The 18297-nt window shown below is 40.7% G+C and overlaps 1 protein-coding gene across 4 annotated transcripts in view; it reads left to right on the top strand.

The window, feature by feature from the left end:
* Nucleotides 1–18297, top strand: part of ptprn2 (protein tyrosine phosphatase receptor type N2) — a 261633-nt gene that overhangs the window by 207551 nt on the left and 35785 nt on the right. The gene's annotated exons all lie outside the window — the stretch shown is intronic.

The following is an 18297-nucleotide window of genomic DNA, read 5'->3' as shown; positions in this document are numbered from 1 at the left end:
AGCTCAAAAGTATGGTTGAGCTCCTGCACCTAAATTTAAACATTACCAGCACCCAAAATGAGTACCGGCACATACTGTATTTCAGGGGATGATGATTTTGTAGTTACCAATATTGTATAAAATATGAGCATTAGTTTATGGCTACACAAACTGTGCACAAACATGAATATATTATTGTGGGGCGACAGCCCCCACAATAGTATGGCATTGGTTGAAGCTCAATGTTAAATCTCCCTACCGTCATAGCTAAGCAAAGGTGACACCAATCTCTATGAAAATGTGCAAATAAACTTAATTGGAGGTACACAACACACTCCCCGCCTCTCATCATGAGCCATCCAGCCGTTACCGAGAACGTCGTACCTGATTTTTTTAACAGGGTTGTCAGCAATTGAGGTTTCAGAGTCTTTTCTCATTCTAGACATCGGATTAAAACAAGACTATAGCGTCCATAAAGTGGCCATTGGACTTATAACATTTTTAAGTGCAACAGTTCTATTACGTTTATAATTTGTCACTCTCACGTGCTCATTTCTATCCATTAAGAACCAATGATGTGCTACTTTTAATCTTCAACCGGGACCAGCGACTCGGTTGCTGCGCAACAGCAGCAGCTTTCTGGTAGCAGACTAGCAGCTGTAGCTATTTAGCTGACACCAGTCAGATGAGAAGCAAGCTACCAGCAAAGGAAGCTAGCTAGCAAGGTATATTTTGCTATGGAAGATTTTTCATATGTCTGAAGTAATCTAAATCAGACCACAAACAATTAAGCTAGCCAACATCCTTGGGGTCTATTATAGCCAGTAGCCAACAATACTATATCATAGCTGTGCACCACAACTCAATGTTGATAATATATCCTAGTTAGATAAGTTACATTAGTCCATAAAGCATAGCTAGCAAAGTAATGTTTAAAGTAAACACCAAACTTTGAGAAACTGCCACACTGCTAACTTATAATACACGCAATGGGCATTGCTCATCTAGCTAGCTACTCCGGCATGATGCAGTCAAACTGTCTAGATAGCTGTGTGTAGCCAGATGTCAGTTTCAGCACAAACATTGCTAGCTAGCCTACAGTACATATCCTCAGCCAAAACCAGCCTCTCACAACACACACTGTAGCTGATAAAACAAATTGTCTTGCAATATTGAATCTAAACCCTGACCAATGCACATGCAAGTAGCGCATTGGCTGTGCATTGCAGTGAGTGTACACATGCTAACTAGCTAGCTAGTTAGACATGTCTCCATTCGAGCATCCGTTTGAGCATCCAGAACAAATTCTAGCCCTTAACTTATGGTGCATCAATTCAATATTCCCACAAATCTTAACCCAGTAAGAAAAATTACATTTAAAATACGTATTTTCCAAACGTTGAAGATTATTTTCATTTTAGTTTCTGAATGAAAGGTGAAAAGACGTATTTTCAGGAAGTTTAAAATATCTATTTTCTTGACTTTGAAAATGATGTATTTTTTGGGGATGTTGAAAATACGTAATTTACAGACATTTAAAACAGGTTCATTTTTCGATTCTGAATGAATGTTGAAAAGACAAGCACTATGCTGTCTGGTTCATCCTTTGGAGCAATTTCCAAACGCCTGAGCGTACCACGTTCATCTGTACAAACAATAGTACGCAAGTATAAACACCATGGGACCACGCAGCCGTCATACCGCTCAGGAAGGAGACGCATTCTGTCTCCTAGAGATTAATGTACTTTGGTGTGAAAAGTGCAGATCAATCCCAGAACAACAGCAAAGGACCTTGTGAAGATGCTGGAGGAAACTGGTACAAAAGTATCTATATGCACAGTAAAACCAGTCCTATATTGACATAACCTGAAAGCCTGCTCAACAAGGAAGAAGCCACTGCTCCAAAACTGCCATAAAAAAGCCAGATTACATTTGGCAACTGCACATGGGGACAAAGATCGTACTTTTTGGAGAAATGTCCTCTGGTTTGATGAAACAAAAATAGACCTGTTTGGCCATCATGACCATCATTATATTTGGAGGAAAAAGGGTGAGTCTTGCAAGCCGAAGAACACCATCCCAACCGTGAAGCACGGGGATGGCAGCATCATGTTGTGGGGGTGCTTTGCTGCAGAAGGGACTGGCGCGCTTCACAAAATAGATAGCATCATGAGGGAGGAAAATGATGTGAATATATTGAAGCAACATCTCAAGACATCAGTCAGGAAGTTAAGCTTGGTTGCACATGGGTCTTCCAAATGTACAATGACCTCAAGCATACTTCCAAAATTGAGGCAAAATGGCTTAAGGACAAGAAAGTCAAGGTATTGGGGTGGCCATCACAAAGCCCTGATTAAATGTTAGGATTTGTGAAAAGCTGAGTTTAAATGTCTTTAGCTAAGGTGTATGTAAACTTCTGACTTCAATTGTATATATACAGTGCCTTGCGAAAGTATTCGGCCCCCTTGAACTTTGCGACCTTTTGCCACATTTCAGGCTTCAAACATAAAGAATCAACAACAAGTGGGACACAATCATGAAGTGGAACGACATTTATTGGATATTTCAAACTTTTTTAACAAATCAAAAACTGAAAAATTGGGCGTGCAAAATTATTCAGCCCCTTTAAGTTAATACTTTGTAGCACCACCTTTTGCTGCGATTACAGCTGTAAGTCGCTTGGGGTATGTCTCTATCAGTTTTGCACATCGAGAGACTGACATTTTTTCCCATTCCTCCTTGCAAAACAGCTCGAGCTCAGTGAGGTTGGATGGAGAGCATTTGTGAACAGCAGTTTTCAGTTCTATCCACAGATTCTCGATTGGATTCAGGTCTGGACGTTGACCTGGCCATTCTAACACCTGGATATGTTTATTTTTGAACCATTCCATTGTAGATTTTGCTTTATGTTTTGGATCATTGTCTTGTTGGAAGACAAATCTCCGTCCCAGTCTCAGGTCTTTTGCAGACTCCATCAGGTTTTCTTCCAGAATGGTCCTGTATTTGGCTCCATCCATCTTCCCATCAATTTTAACCATCTTCCCTGTCCCTGCTGAAGAAAAGCAGGCCCAAACCATGATGCTGCCACCACCATGTTTGACAGTGGGGATGGTGTGTTCAGGGTGATGAGCTGTGTTGTTTTCACGCCAAACATAACGTCTTGCATTGTTGCCAAAAAGTTCAATTTTGGTTTCATCTGACCAGAGCACCTTCTTCCACATGTTTGGTGTGTCTCCCAGGTGGCTTGTGGCAAACTTTAAATGACACTTTTTATGGATATCTTTAAGAAATGGCTTTCTTCTTGCCACTCTTCCATAAAGGCCAGATTTTTGCAATATACGACTGATTGTTGTCCTATGGACAGAGTCTCCCACCTCAGCTGTAGATCTCTGCAGTTCATCCAGAGTGATCATGGGCCTCTTGGCTGCATCTCTGATCAGTCTTCTCCTTGTATGAGCTGAAAGTTTAGAGGGACGGCCAGGTCTTGGTAGATTTGCAGTAGTCTGATACTCCTTCCATTTCAATATTATCGCTTGCACAGTGCTCCTTGGGATGTTTAAAGCTTGGGAAATCTTTTTGTATCCAAATCTGGCTTTAAACTTCTTCACAACAGTATCTCGGACCTGCCTGGTGTGTTCCTTGTTCTTCATGATGCTCTCTGCGCTTTTAACGGACCTCTGAGACTATCACAGTGCAGGTGCATTTATACAGAGACTTGATTACACACAGGTGGATTGTATTTATCATCATTAGTCATTTAGGTCAACATTGGATCATTCAGAGATCCTCACTGAACTTCTGGAGAGAGTTTGCTGCACTGAAAGTAAAGGGGCTGAATAATTTTGCACGCCCAATTTTTCAGTTTTTGATTTGTTAAAAAAGTTTGAAATATCCAATAAATGTCGTTCCACTTCATGATTGTGTCCCACTTGTTGTTGATTCTTCACAAAAAAATACAGTTTTATATCTTTATGTTTGAAGCCTGAAATGTGGCAAAAGGTCGCAAAGTTCAAGGGGGCCGAATACTTTCGCAAGGCACTGTACATTATTTTTTATAGCAGGACACAGTAAAGTCCATTATTCTACTGAAGAGTATGAATTCAGCTGTTTGTGAGGGTTTGAATCCCAAGCAACCTGCATACACATTGTTTGAAGTACAATAGACCAACATAGCTACTGTTGTAGGTCAAAACTGTGTGCTAGGTAACCTTGGTAGAGCATGGGTTGAGTAAGCATTATGGTGCCCCTGAATTACTTTTTTGGCTTCAGACCAATGCCTACTTCTCACTTTAAAAAAGTGTTTTGTTTTTAATAATATACTATTGTGTGCAGACGTGAACATACAAACACAACAGTTAGAAACAGAAACACACACAATTACAATCATACACACATATAGTACAGACATACCCAAACGCATACACACACACACACACACACACACACACACACACACACACACACACACACACACACACACACACACACAGGCAGTCATATTTCATCACACATGTACATGCAAGAAAATATATTATTCATTACAACATACTTTCAAAAGGGCCTACAGTATAATTATCTTTATGAAAGAAAGTAGGCAAGATTGATTTTATGCATTCACAATAATGAGCTACTCAACGTTTGATTATGTTACAGTGCCTTAGAAATTCTGAAATAAATCATAATTAATTTTGCCTTCAGAATTTTTGATCAGCTAGCTATATGTACATTGTTTCTGGAGAGGCGGGCACCGAGAAGTGGGGGAAACAAACCCGCGCTGGTACGCTACAGCTACGCACACGCACACAAACACAAACACATCATAGAATGGGCCTCATTATGAATTCACAGAGGTTGAGATGAGCAGCGCTGCTTTGGCTCCAGGGCAGACTAGTCTTTTAAAGCTGCGTGAGACACAGATAGTGCGGGCAGGCGGGTGGGAAGGCAGGCGGGTGGGTGGGTGGGTGGGTGGGAAGGCGGGCAGGCAGGCTGGGAGCGTGTCTGTCTGTCAGCTCGGTGGTGGCAGCGGTGACGGCCCCATTTCTCCCCAGCTGATTGGTGTTGCTTCATTTGCATGGGCGGCGGCTCTTCAGATAAGCAGTAATTAAACAGTGAACTCAGAGTGATTGCCTTTGAGTCCAGACACACGGCAGCTCCCTCCCACCTGTCAAGTGAGATGGGGGGATGGATCAAGAGTCCTGGCTGCTCGCCACGCGCCCCACCCTTACACTACAGAGAGATGGGGGGAACACAGGAAACAGGGGGAGGGGGAGACATAGGGCGGTAAGGGGCTGTACGTGTCCAGCTACCCCCCCACTAACCCCACCACCATACATGAACACACAAACGACAGCCTCTCCTGCAGACCTTCATCGGGGAGGCGTTGTCATGGAGATGACAGGGCCAAGGGGAGGTGTCCACTCCCGTTGCGTTTAATGAAGACGCTAATGAGAATTTATGCACCCATTGCTGTGATTATTTATTTATGTGTAGCACTATCCCAACACCACCCCCAATAGTGGCACACATAGCCTATCTGTACACACTCTCACGGATGAAACTAATTGGCTAAATGGTTTGCGAGTAGTTAGGGCGTAGCAGCACATACAACTGGCTGCATTGAAGTCTGAACATACACAATGCTGAAGTTCTTTCAGAGTATGTAGCCTAATATTGAAACCATATCATACACCAACAGGTCATCATTAACCCTTGAGTCTCATACCCAAAGTTAACAAATGAACGAGTTCAGTTTATTTTCAACTCATGAGTAGAAGACGAGACATTGTCTTGCACCCACTTAGTCGTTCTCTGTACCTCTGAAATGTTATCTTTGTCCCTCGGCTGTCATACACGCTCCCGGATTAAGTTTCCCCCCAGGTACAGATCTAGGAACAGCTTCCCCTCCCCCAATAGAGATCTTTTGGTTTTCAATAGTGATCTTTTTATTTCATAGTAAATTATCACTCAAACTCAGAAATAAATCATTTTAACACAAGTACGTATAGTTGGATGCCGTTTCCTTAGGGATCTTTGTTAAATTACATTTTGTACTTTTGGGTTTACAATGAGTGTATGGGATATTTCATTTGAGCTCACACTGTCATAAAAAACGAATTACATCTTCCGAAATAATATTCTCCATTTTCCCTGGGAAGAATGGAATTAAAACTTAATATGACTTGACACATGGTAACAATCTGAACACCTCCACTGATGGTTGTTGACTTAATTTTAATTGTTCATTTCTAAGTGCTACTTACAGTAATTGTTTTTAGCGTTTTTCTGGGATTTGAACCATAACATGAAAACAGAATGGAAATGTTCCCGGTGTCAGAAGCAGTCGATAAAAATGTGAAGACCAATGTATCCTTAACCTCAACAACATTCTCAGTAACGGTTGCAGAAACGTTTTACTTGCTGTGACTGTGACATGTGTTTGTTTTTTATCAACCTGAATTGAATACGCTGACTGTAAGTGTGCCCGCTAAATTACCAAAATGTAAATGTTAATGTAAAAAAATGTACCTTTCAGAGAACACCGGGTAATATGTCTCTGCAAGGGTAATTCCAGGAATATACCGTAAATTAGATTACAGTAACATTTTTGGTAGTGTAAAATGGATTACCATAACTTACTGGCCAATTGCTGCCAGTAAATTCCTATTCATTCCACCCCACAGAATACAGTACCATATCATATCTTTGGAGTGCCAAAAAACCTTTTGACCACTAGTGGGTGCATGGTATAGTTGTTCCTGGCTCATTAACATATTTTGAGGCATGTCTATTATGAGGCTATATTTGTTGCACCCATGAGTGGTTATAGTACCCCATCAATTTAAAATGTATAGGGGACAGATTGGATTGGCAAGCGTTAAGCCTCAAATGGTTTCCCATTTTGTCCTTATGACCTGTTTGGAAGCCTTTGTTGAAGCTTCTAGAAGCGCAAGGGATATAAAAACACCAAATATTTGCGAATATGCTGTAATGTTTATAAACACTACTTAGCAGCCAACCTGGTTACACAATCCCTTGTTGTTACAGTAAAATGTTGTGAAATTCGAACCCCTCCCCTCAACAAGTTTCATTCATTACGGTAGCGTTTACTCCTGTACGATATAATACAATTTTACGGTATCGTATTGTCATTACACAGTGCTTGCTTTGGTACCGTATTTATATCACAGTAGGTGTACGGTAATATGAAATACAGAATTTGACTTGCCACCGAGCTGCCCGTAAACTACTGCAAATTCATGGCAACCTCTTTACAGTGTGGACTATAAAACCATATGGACTTATAGACTGTACTGTATATATCGGGATTTGATTTGACCTGTTGTGTTATTCTAAGTAGTCTGCACCTCCAACCCAACCTCCAGAGGAAAACATGTCCAGGGCAGGTGAGGGAAAACATACACCTCACTAACACACACACACACACAGACTCTAACATAACAAACGTCTACCCATGGAGGTTCATTTGAAAGCAAGATGTAGCGATAAGGGGGGGAGGGATTATGCCGAAGATTTCACATCTGAGATGCCTAGCATACAATCTATTCAACTGAACCATAAGCATGCATCTCATCCTCAAATGCCGGGATTGTCTATCCTAACCCCATGTTCCTCGCCATATATGGTACATTTCCATAATAGCAGCAATACCATCACCAGGCTTTTCTCTTTTCTTTTTTGTTTGTCGTTGCAGACGTTGTGGATGTGTGAGTGTGGGTTGCTACCCCATCTTCAAATGTAGGCTAGATGACAGGCATAGCATTTACCTTGATCAACAACATGTTTACAGCTTTGAACTACTTGGCATTGGGCGATGGTTGGGCTGAGACTCACACAGAACCAGAAGGCTTATTTGAACAAGCTAATCGGAGAAGAACACCAGAATGACATGGTTGACACACGTTTTGGGGTGGGATACACATTTTCCGGTTAGGGTCTCCCAAGTTAAGGGACGAGAATATGAGACAGAGCAATTCAGGTGTTTGAAGTGAAACATAGAAACGGGACCTTTTTTTCCCCGTCGTTGAACGTTTTTCTTCTGATTACCCATCAGGGCAGATGCTTGCGCACACATTTACATTCCCCTTCTCCCTCAACTCTTTTTTTTTGTTTTGTTTCAGAATAATGAGAGGAAAGAAGAAAAAAAAGACAGGATAAATGAGTCATCCAGATGCCTTTCCATGTTTGTGTTCTCTCCATCTCTCGTTCTTGCAATCAAACACATTCTAAATCTGCGACCGTACTTTGATATTTTTTTGGGGGGTCAGTTCCCTAATAAAAGCCTGTTTCGTCCTCATTTCGAATCAGTCAAGCATCAACACGCGTAAGAAAACCATCAGTTGTAAGAGGCTCAGACGAGATGTCGTGTTATTTTCTTCTTCTCACATCTTGTTACATGCCTGCAGCAACAACAATAACATCTGGAGTATCCCATAATAATAACCCCCTAAGTGTTTTGCACAACATCTTCTCAGCATTAGAGAAAAACCTAATCCTCCAACACCTTCCCCTAAACGTAGCAACAGCTACCGCCGCAACTGTCTCGCTCACATATTGGATAAATAATTAACCCCCCCCGCCCCCCAAACCCATCCCTCATTTCTAAGACCATAGTACTGCTTTGGTGTTAGTACACATGTATGCACATTTATCTGTGAGTGTGTAATACATTTGAATGGTTTGTCCCTCGTACATGGCCAGGTAGCGAGCGAGTAGCAGGCAAGTGCGGAGGCAGTGTGTGGTGCATTAGGATAATCTGATCTCATTATACCAGGGTTTGTATGTGGACCACACTTTCACCAGGCCTTTCATCAGCCCTTCCTCCTTCTGCTGCTCCCTTGCCTTTTATATCCTGTTTACTCAAATATATTACAAGGCCTGAGGTTTCAACCGAGTCTCTAATGTCTCGCTTGTGGACACACACACACACACACACACACACATAAATGCATACACACATACTGTCATGGCTGTGTGGGCTCTGTATTTCTGTGCCCTGATACACTTGATTCTGACATTTGTTTAACATTCCTTCTCCTCTCTCGCTGACATTGTGAAGTACATTGTACTTTCTGCCCCTGTGCAAACGTTGTCTTTACTGTTTCAGCTTTTTATTAGAAATGTGAAATGTGTCATGGAAGCAAACAGTGGGACAGCTGTAAAGTGTACAGACAGGGCTGTTGAACTTGCTGCAGTTGCAGAATGTCTTCCGGAAAATGTCTACTGTCATCTGCTATTTGATTGATTGAAATGCTTTTGTTTGATGTGTTGTCACCATATCATACAACTACTACACATGTAAGAGTCCACTTTCCACTGGGTTTGGAGGTACTCTGCCTCGCCACCATGGGCTACGTCCCAAAATGGCACTTTATTCCCTATGTAGTGCACTACTTTTGACCTGGGCCCTGGTCAGAGGTAGTGCACTACGTAGGGAATAGGGTGCCATTTTGGACGCAGCCTGTAACTTCAAGGCTTATTTTCTATCTGGACAAGCTCCTCTGAGTTCTATAACCATTGGTCCTGCATGCACAAGATGTTACACAAGTCGTGAAATCTAGTGTGCAGCGTGTAATGGTTGTAATGTGTGAAATGTGGCCATTGTTTATGTGTTTCTGCATGGAAAAAAATAACTGTTAGAGTTAGAGTCACTCTTTCTTCTCTTCTCTACTCTTCTCTTCTACACTGTTAAAATGAAGTGGTTTGTAACACCAAAACTAATGGCAACTGAGCCACTAACTTGAAGGAGACAAAAACCTTAACTTTGCTGGAGTATTGAAACACATCATCCCGAGATGTTTTGAAACATTACATGGTGTGTTGTAACACCATTTAATCAAGTGTGCAACACCTTGCCAGGGACTGGGAGAACTAACAGAAAATATTGAAAAAAAAAAAAGATTTTTGTTTCGAGCCTTGTTTAGTGCAGAATTAGATACCTTCTCTTTTGGCGTCGTTTCCTCTCTCTAAAGCTTCCAAACACCATTATGACACTGTATTTTGGATCCTGTCTAGTACAGAATCAGATTTTTTTTTTTCTGAAGTGTTGATGTTTAACATTGTTTTATGTATTTGATCATTTGCCATTTTATACCGTTTTGGCAGGCATTGTCAGACACGGTGTTCAAACCACCAACACTAACTCAAGGCTGAACTACAACAATTGAGGAATCTGCCCTTGCCTCTTCCATTGACAATCATGAATGTGGGAATGGGTGCTGTCCTCATTGAATGTCAATTTGTCTAACTATTATTTAAACCTCTTGGCACAACAAGCTCAATACTAATATAGACATATACTTTTCTTTCTCACATGCATACAACATTGTGTGAAAGAATCATGAAGTTAAAAATATATATTACCCACAGTCCTCTAAAAACAGAGTGAAGTGGCAAGATAGGAAATGTAAGGTGATTAAAACCAAAGACTTCAAATGAGTTTGATCACTCAATTTTCCCCTCTTTTTGGTTATCCTCATGAAAGATACTTACATTTTGAGCAACATATTATTTATTCTTACCTATATTTGGGTCAAACGAAATGAACAAATCATTGAAACAACTTACATAAATGTTTTTAAAGAGATTTTGACATTTTATTGAGACAGTAATGAAATGACAGAGGGGATACAGATAGGAGGGATAAACAGATTGAAGGGTTGGAGCAGGGAATTCAACCCTGGTCTTTGGAAAGGGGTGACTAAGCTGAGTGCGTTACAGCTAGACATTTTCAATTCACCCCAGAATAATTTCTTACCGTCTGGCTGTGTGGTTGAGTGGGTCAAATTCAAAGGAAATGTATCGTCTTACTGCACCTCCTGTTTCCAATCTGTCTAAATGAAGCATTGAAATAATTAAGGTGGGATTCCACACCAAAAACAAAATTCTCCATCGTCTCTTATCATCAATCAATATTTAGGCTATAAACCATTTGCATTTATAAACCATTGATTGTATGAAAAACAGTTGTAGTGTTTTGATGCTACGTTTTTACATGCACTGAAACCCCCAAAAGTGTTTTCACAACACTCTCCTAAAAACATCAATATTCAAGAACCACTTTGGGTATTTCAGAGTACTTAATTTCTGTTTTAAAACACATTATCTGCATTCAAACACTTACATTGGGTTTACATTCAAACACCCTCCAAACATCAGATCTCAGCTTAGGTACACTACTTTTCATGGTTTCATTACACAATCATTGTGTTTTGAGACTTTTATTTTTGTACTCTCTCTCGCCTAGAAGGTGTTAGTGTTGCTTGCTGGTGATTGGCGCTTGTCATGCATTTCCTAGATGCTCCTTGGCATGTCAATTTGCTTTCTCCTGCTTGCTTGGAATGAGGGTGGGGTTGGGTTGGGTGTGTGTAGGGTATAGACCTGGATTCAAATACTATTTGAAATCATAAAAAAAATATGTTATCTGTGCCCGAGCTTGGCTAGCTTAATGGACCAAAATAATATTCAGACATCCACAAACTCCAGCACTCCAGGAAGGCTAGAACAAATGCTCAAAGTATTTAAAAGATTTAAAATACTATTTAAACCCAGGTCTGGTAGGGTAAGTGGTGAGGGGTGGATGTCTACTGAACCATTCATTTTAAATAAGAGGGAATAGTGTATATCTCAGGAAGGGCTTTAGATTGTTAGTGGACACAGGAGGTCCTTCCAGTTCAGTGGTGAATAGGATACGCATGATTATACACCAGGCTTGGTCTGGCTGGGAGACTTATTTTCCACAGCTTAAGCCAGGGTTTCACGCACCACTTTACCCTAGCCAGGGATGAACTCTATAACAAAACAGTTAGTTGGTATATAATTAAAAGTGTTTTTTAATCGTTTCTACAAAATACATTATGGATGATGACTAAATATGTAGCCAGTGAGTTATGAACTATATATAATGATCTGTTTGATTTAGAGTAATGAAATTTGGCACACATACTCAGGGATATGAGTCTAGTTAACCTGTAAAGTATGGTTTAGTTTGGCCGCATGGTGGCACTGTTGGACAGGAAACACCGTTCATGCAAGCTCATTGACTCATGGCGGCCATATTGTTTGAGCTAGAGTCCTGGAAAATGTTGCATTTAACACCATGAGTACGTAGATGATGTGTACCAAATATGGTGCCGATTGGTCCAGCGGTTCTGGAGAAGAAGGCATTTAAAGTAGTCAACATCCTTACAAATATTCCCGAAATACATCAAAGGCATATTGCATGATCTGACTGATGTTGAGTTCTGATATTTGGCAAGCATGGTAAGGATTACAGAAGCAGCTTATCCTAGGGCGATGTGTCCAATTTGTCCTGATGGTGCCACAGTGGGCCCACAGCTTGAACCCCGGCATTGCTTCTTTCAGCCTTAAATTTTTTGTCCCCCTGTTCCCACTGACAACTCCAGCTGTCACACACTGGGACAATGGAGAAGAGGGGGGGGGGGGGGGGGGGGGGGGGGGCTCTGAATACATTTTTTTTTTACTGGAGAGGCCCCCCCCCCCCCAAAGACTTGTCATCTGCATTTGACAGGAACCCCCAGCCCTCCCCACTTTACCGCCCCTTTCCCTTTCTCCTTCCTTTTCTCTCCCTCTTCTCTCCATAATCCTCCTCTCCCTGCTTGGTGCAGCTGTTGCTGTCCACTGGATTTTTTTCTTCTTCTGCCTAATAACTAATTGGGAGTTTTAGTGGGATTTTGTTTGTAAAACTTTTGTACTTTAAAAAAAAAATTGATCTGCATTTTCTTACATAGGCTATCAACTCATATGTTTGTCTCAGATAGGTCTACACTGAATTTGTTGTTCAGTCTTTCCTGTTTTCTACAGTATTTTGAGGCACTAAAAATCACTATACAAAAATATGGCCTACCTCTTCATAATTTTCATTCACATTAAGATTGTGAAGTCACAATGGATGGACACCCCACCCCTCTTTCTGTAAAGCATACTTTCATTCTGGCTATTACTGTATTTGGGAGAGTGAGAGCAGGGAAACGGGTGGACTGGAGAGTCCCAGAAAACCGCAATTCACACAGAACACAGAGACCCCAAGTAGCTTAACAAATGAGTGACTAACCCGATGTCCATTCATATCCCCCCTCAGCCCACAAGCTTATTAGCCAACCATCCCTCCTTGAGCATTCACTGTCGACAACATGTGGAGCCATCTCTATAGCAACCAGTGGATATGACATGTGCAACAGACAGGGACTTCTCAGCAGCTGAATATAAGGAGGGGCTCAGCCGTGCACTATATGATCTAAAAGTATTTTTAAAAACCTGTCTCCCCTTCTTTCATTGGGTATAGAGACGCTGAAAGGACTCACTATAGGCTTCTGCAGATTCTTGCAAGGCTCTGAAAATCAGGCGGGCATATCCCCTCGTTCGTTCTCCTCTTTATTTTCTCTTTTCCTTTTTCTTCTCAGTCTTCCTGCTCGAGCATTGGTAGCCGCAGTCTTTTGTTGGCTCGCGAGGCGCATGGGGCGCTGGTAACTTCTGGGGAGGAGAGGAGTGAGTGGGAGGCTGGTCATTACGCTGGCCACTCACAGTAGTGGAGCTGCGTTTTGCCGAACCTGCTCTCTGGAATACAAGACATATCTCCTATTTATTGCAAACCCTCTGACTTGCGCATCAACATGCATTTAGGTAACTATTTTCCAGCATGTGTTATAATCTATCTTGGCTGTGTTTTCAAGGTACCGCTACAACTAATGCGGTGTGGAGAACTTGTGTGGAAGGCATCAATTTATTAGGCTATTGTTTTTATGAGCAATTTCTTTAGATATATATATTTTTTAAAATGCATATTTAGCTTTTTTTTTCTAGAATTGCTTAAATTACAATTGATGTGCAATGCATGCCTGAGTTGAGTGCTTTCTGTGATTTCGGCCCTCTGTCGACGCTCCAGTCACCGAAGGATGCTCGTATCGTGAGGGAGGGGGGGGGGGGGGGGGGGGGGGGGGGGGGGGGGGGGGGATAACGAAACTTGTAGGTTATAAAAAAAACTAGATCAAATTTAGACAGGGATGATCCGTGCGGTAGTAGCGTAACGTGTTTTAGACCTAGCTTAAGTTAAAACAGGTGTTGAAAATATAGAACATATATTTGATGAATAGCAGCACTGGTGCAAGTGTCCACGCGGCACATCTGTAGGGAAGATACGTTTTCACAACAAAAAGCGCATTCCACAGATATCAATGGAATGAATTGATTAACTGAGCGCATTGAGTTTTGGAGAAGATCAGTGTCTTCTATTGGCTAGTGGTTACCCTCAAGTTAAAACAAATCAATATCCTACTCAAGTTAGAACAAATCAATATTTGCATAAAAAGTTTGCTGTTATTTCTTTGCATTCATTTGGTCAGTTTATTATCTAAACTGAAATGGATTTGAGATAGGCCTCGGCTACTTTGTTTTAAAGTAGGCTACACTTGGATGGCAAATCTTTATTTCTCATTAAAATGGGAAAAGACACATGGATTTAGTTGGGCAAGGGTTTTTTGTAAATAGCAATAACATTTTTATAAACCTTTTCATTGAGAATCTCTTGTATATTACTATTTCAGAAATTCTTGTTTGATTTGATATTATCAGACTGAACAAAAGGGCTGAATTTGATGGAAGAAGTTGCTTCTTCATTGAAGGCAATAACATTTATCTCTTTATAAATGTATGTTTATTTCATCTCCAAATATTTAAAGATAAAGATGATTATTGGTATTTCAGATTCCAATTAGAGGCATTTTCATGTAGCCTACTGTTTTAATCTAAATAAAGAGAGAATTCTAAAATGGGTTTGTTTCAAATCTGTCAGGGGGAAGATGTGTTTAGCTGCTTGAATATGTTTGTATTTCATGCAACAAGGATTTGGGATTTGGTGGTGGTGTGTTAGTGTGCATGTGTGCGTGAGGGGGGTACCTTCAACTGCCTGAAAGTATTGTGATCACAGTGTGAATGGATAGCCGGATTCCCCTCTGGCCTTTCTCACTGTGACCTTTCTCTCAATCATTTGAATAAACCACAGCTACCGAAATCCATCTGCCCTTTGTCTTCAGCTAGGTCTGCTAATCCGAGAGAGAGAGAGGGAGAGAGAGAATGAGTGTAAAAACTTTACTGCACACCCGGTGTAAAAAAATACTGATTTTTTGAGCAGTATATAAGATTATAAGAGCTTTTCTTAAAATCCTAAGTGATTTTCTTAAATTTGTTATAGACATTTCTATTCACACACTCATCAATTCATACATCTAAATATACCTGTCCATAATCCCGTAATGTTTATTTATTTAGGAGTAATGTTCATACACTTTAATGTTTTTAAAATACATGAAAATGATGATCTGCAAGTAAATCAATGTGATTTATTTGTTTATTTAAAATAAAAAGCTCACAATGTTTTTTAACATAATGTTGTTGCAGTAATTTCATCAATGGTTGTTTGAAAAAATAAGATATGTTTGTCATCATTGTTTATGTTTCCCCATATGAAATGGTAATTTACAAATCCAATTTAATTCTCACAAATGAACAAAAACTCCTCTCTGGCATAACAAAAGGACTCCTCTCTCTCTTTCCCTCTCAAGAGAATATGCTCGTCGTTCGTTTTCTTTATCCTCTTAGATAGCCTATATTTGAAAAATACATTATCTAGGGTTGTGAAGAGTATTTAGATCATATTTTTTTGCTAGGATCAGTCAACAGCTTCCTACAAAATGAATTTTAGGTACTTTATGTCGTCGTAATAGCTGTTTCATATCACTTGAAGTTATATATACCTGAATAATTATTTTGACAGTAACACAGTATAATATTGTTGTAATTATGTCATAAAATATTTATAATACCAAAAATGTATTTTCCAAAGTGATTGATCTGTGTAGTATTTACTTACACCTGAGAATCATTGAGAATACAAAATGATATGAACATGATTTAAGAAAAGAAACATGGCAAACGATGTTGTATCATAAAAGTACAATCTGTGATTTTTCTCTCCAAAACATGAAATAAACACTAGATGTCTCACAATATATTTTATGTTAATTATTTTTCAAACAAATACATTTAATAAATAATGATTCACTGACATATTTTAACTAAAAACATTTATTTTCATGGAATCCCTTTTCATGTGGTTTGTTTAAGTGTTAAACTGGTGTTGAGAGAGAAAGAAAGAGGGGGGGAGAAAGAGAGAGAGAACCATTAACCAAGAATTCCCAAAATGGGACAAACACCAAATTGAGACTCTGCATGCAGAATTCTGCAAAAATATCCTCCGTATACTACGTAAAACACCAAATAATGCATGCAGTGCAGAATTAGGCCGATACCCGCTAGTTATCAAAATCCAGAAAAGAGCCGTTGAATTCTACAACCACCTAAAAGGAAGCGATTCCCAAACCTTCCATAACAAAGCCATCACCTACAGAGAGATGGACCTGGAGAAAAGTCCCCTAAGCAAGTTGGTCCTGGGGCTCTGTTCACAAACACAAACAGACCCCACAGAGCCCAGGACAGCAACACAATTAGACCCAACCAAATCTTGAGAAAACAAAAAGATAATTACTTGACACATTGGAAAGAATTAACAAACTAGAATGCTATTTGGCCCTAAACAGAGAGTACACAGTGGTAGAATACCTAACCACTGTGACTGACCCAAACTTAAGGAAAGCTTTGACTATGTACAGACTCAGTGAGCATAGCCTTGCTATTGAGAAAGGCTGCCGTAGACACACTACCCACAGAAATTTGTGGAAACAGAGCTGCACTTCCTAAACTCCTGCCAAATGTATGACCATTTTAGAGACACATATTTCCCTCAGATTACACAGATCCACAAAGAATTCAAAAACAAACCAAATTTTGATTAACTCCCATATCTACTGGGTGAAATACCACAGTGTAGCATCACAGCAGCAAGATTATTTTTTTTGAGAGAGAGAGAGAGAGAGAGAGAGAGAGAGAGAGAGAGAGAGAGAGAGAGAAAATGTAAACAAGGGGTGGAAGGACTGCTGCAGCAGACTGACGCTAGCCACAGTTTCAGACAAAGCTTTTTTTCAATCCAGTGTAAATCCTTATCTATCATACTGAATACGTTCACTCATACTCAATCTGCCAAAGGCATTGATGCAATAGCTCAAAGGTAGCCGAAGCTTTGCTTCTCTCATCTACGCTCTATGCGCCTTATTAAAGGACTTCTCAGTTGCTGTCAAGCCACTTGGCTGTTGATTGAAGCTGCATGTCACACACACTCACCAGACCAACATGGCCAATCGGTGTGAGCGTGTTACCAAAGGCCTCAGCATGTATGCAGTCCCCGAAGGTTAAAGTGACCATGCGTTATGACTATTAAAAAAATATATAATAAATGCAGCTATGTTTGTACCTTACCCTTTTGAACCCCACGACTAAGTACCATGTTGAAGCGGTTGATAATTGTTGTGTGTTTTTGGTTTGATTGAAGTTGAAAACCCTTCTGCAATGACGGATGTAGGAAATTCAAGTGTATTGAATAGATGAGGGTGTATGGGCTTGTTGGTGGGGTGGATGGGCCACTAGTCCATTTTGGGAAAGGGGGATACCTAGTCAGTTGTACAACTTAATGCATTCAAGTGAAATGTGTCTTCCGCATTTAACCCAACCCCTCTGAATCAGAGAGGTGGGGGGGCTGCCATAATCAACATCCATGGCGCCCGGGGAACAGTGGGTTAACTGCCTTCTGATCACGGGCAGAACAACAGATGTTGTCCTTGTCAGCTCAGAGATTCGATCCAGCAACCTTTTGGTTACTGGCCCAACACTAACCACTAGGCTACCTGGGTTCACTTATTAAATGGTGCTAAAATCTTCACAGTGGTCCATGCACTTACTGGAACCCAGGGATAGGCTACCCAGCCTGGCAGCCTCACAGGGGCCTGTGAGACAATACCATGCCAATACCATGCTATTCTCCTTGGCTTAGCTCCAGGGAGGGGGTTAACAATGTCTCTGAAAGGTTCATTCTGGTGGGCTTCTGCTGGGTAGACCCAATCTGAGATCCCCCTTTCAGGCCATCCTAGCAATTACTTCAGGGGCCTTGGCCAGGGCCCTAATCCAGCCAAACTCAAAGCTGGACGGCTAATTAGTGACAAGCTTTTACTGTCCAAATCTCCTGTAGCTGCACAAAGGCAGGTCTCCCCATGCCAGAATAAAATGGGCCCTAAATGTCTATAGTGTGTGGGCTGGACAGAAGAGAGTAATAGGACTTGAGCGAGTTTGAATGCACATTATAATACTACTATTAGTGTAAGGTAATGAGTAGGC

This window comes from Oncorhynchus mykiss, chromosome 15, assembly GCF_013265735.2.
Source record: "Oncorhynchus mykiss isolate Arlee chromosome 15, USDA_OmykA_1.1, whole genome shotgun sequence".
NCBI lineage: Eukaryota > Metazoa > Chordata > Actinopteri > Salmoniformes > Salmonidae > Oncorhynchus > Oncorhynchus mykiss.
This window is presented reverse-complemented; position numbering and strand designations above follow the sequence as displayed.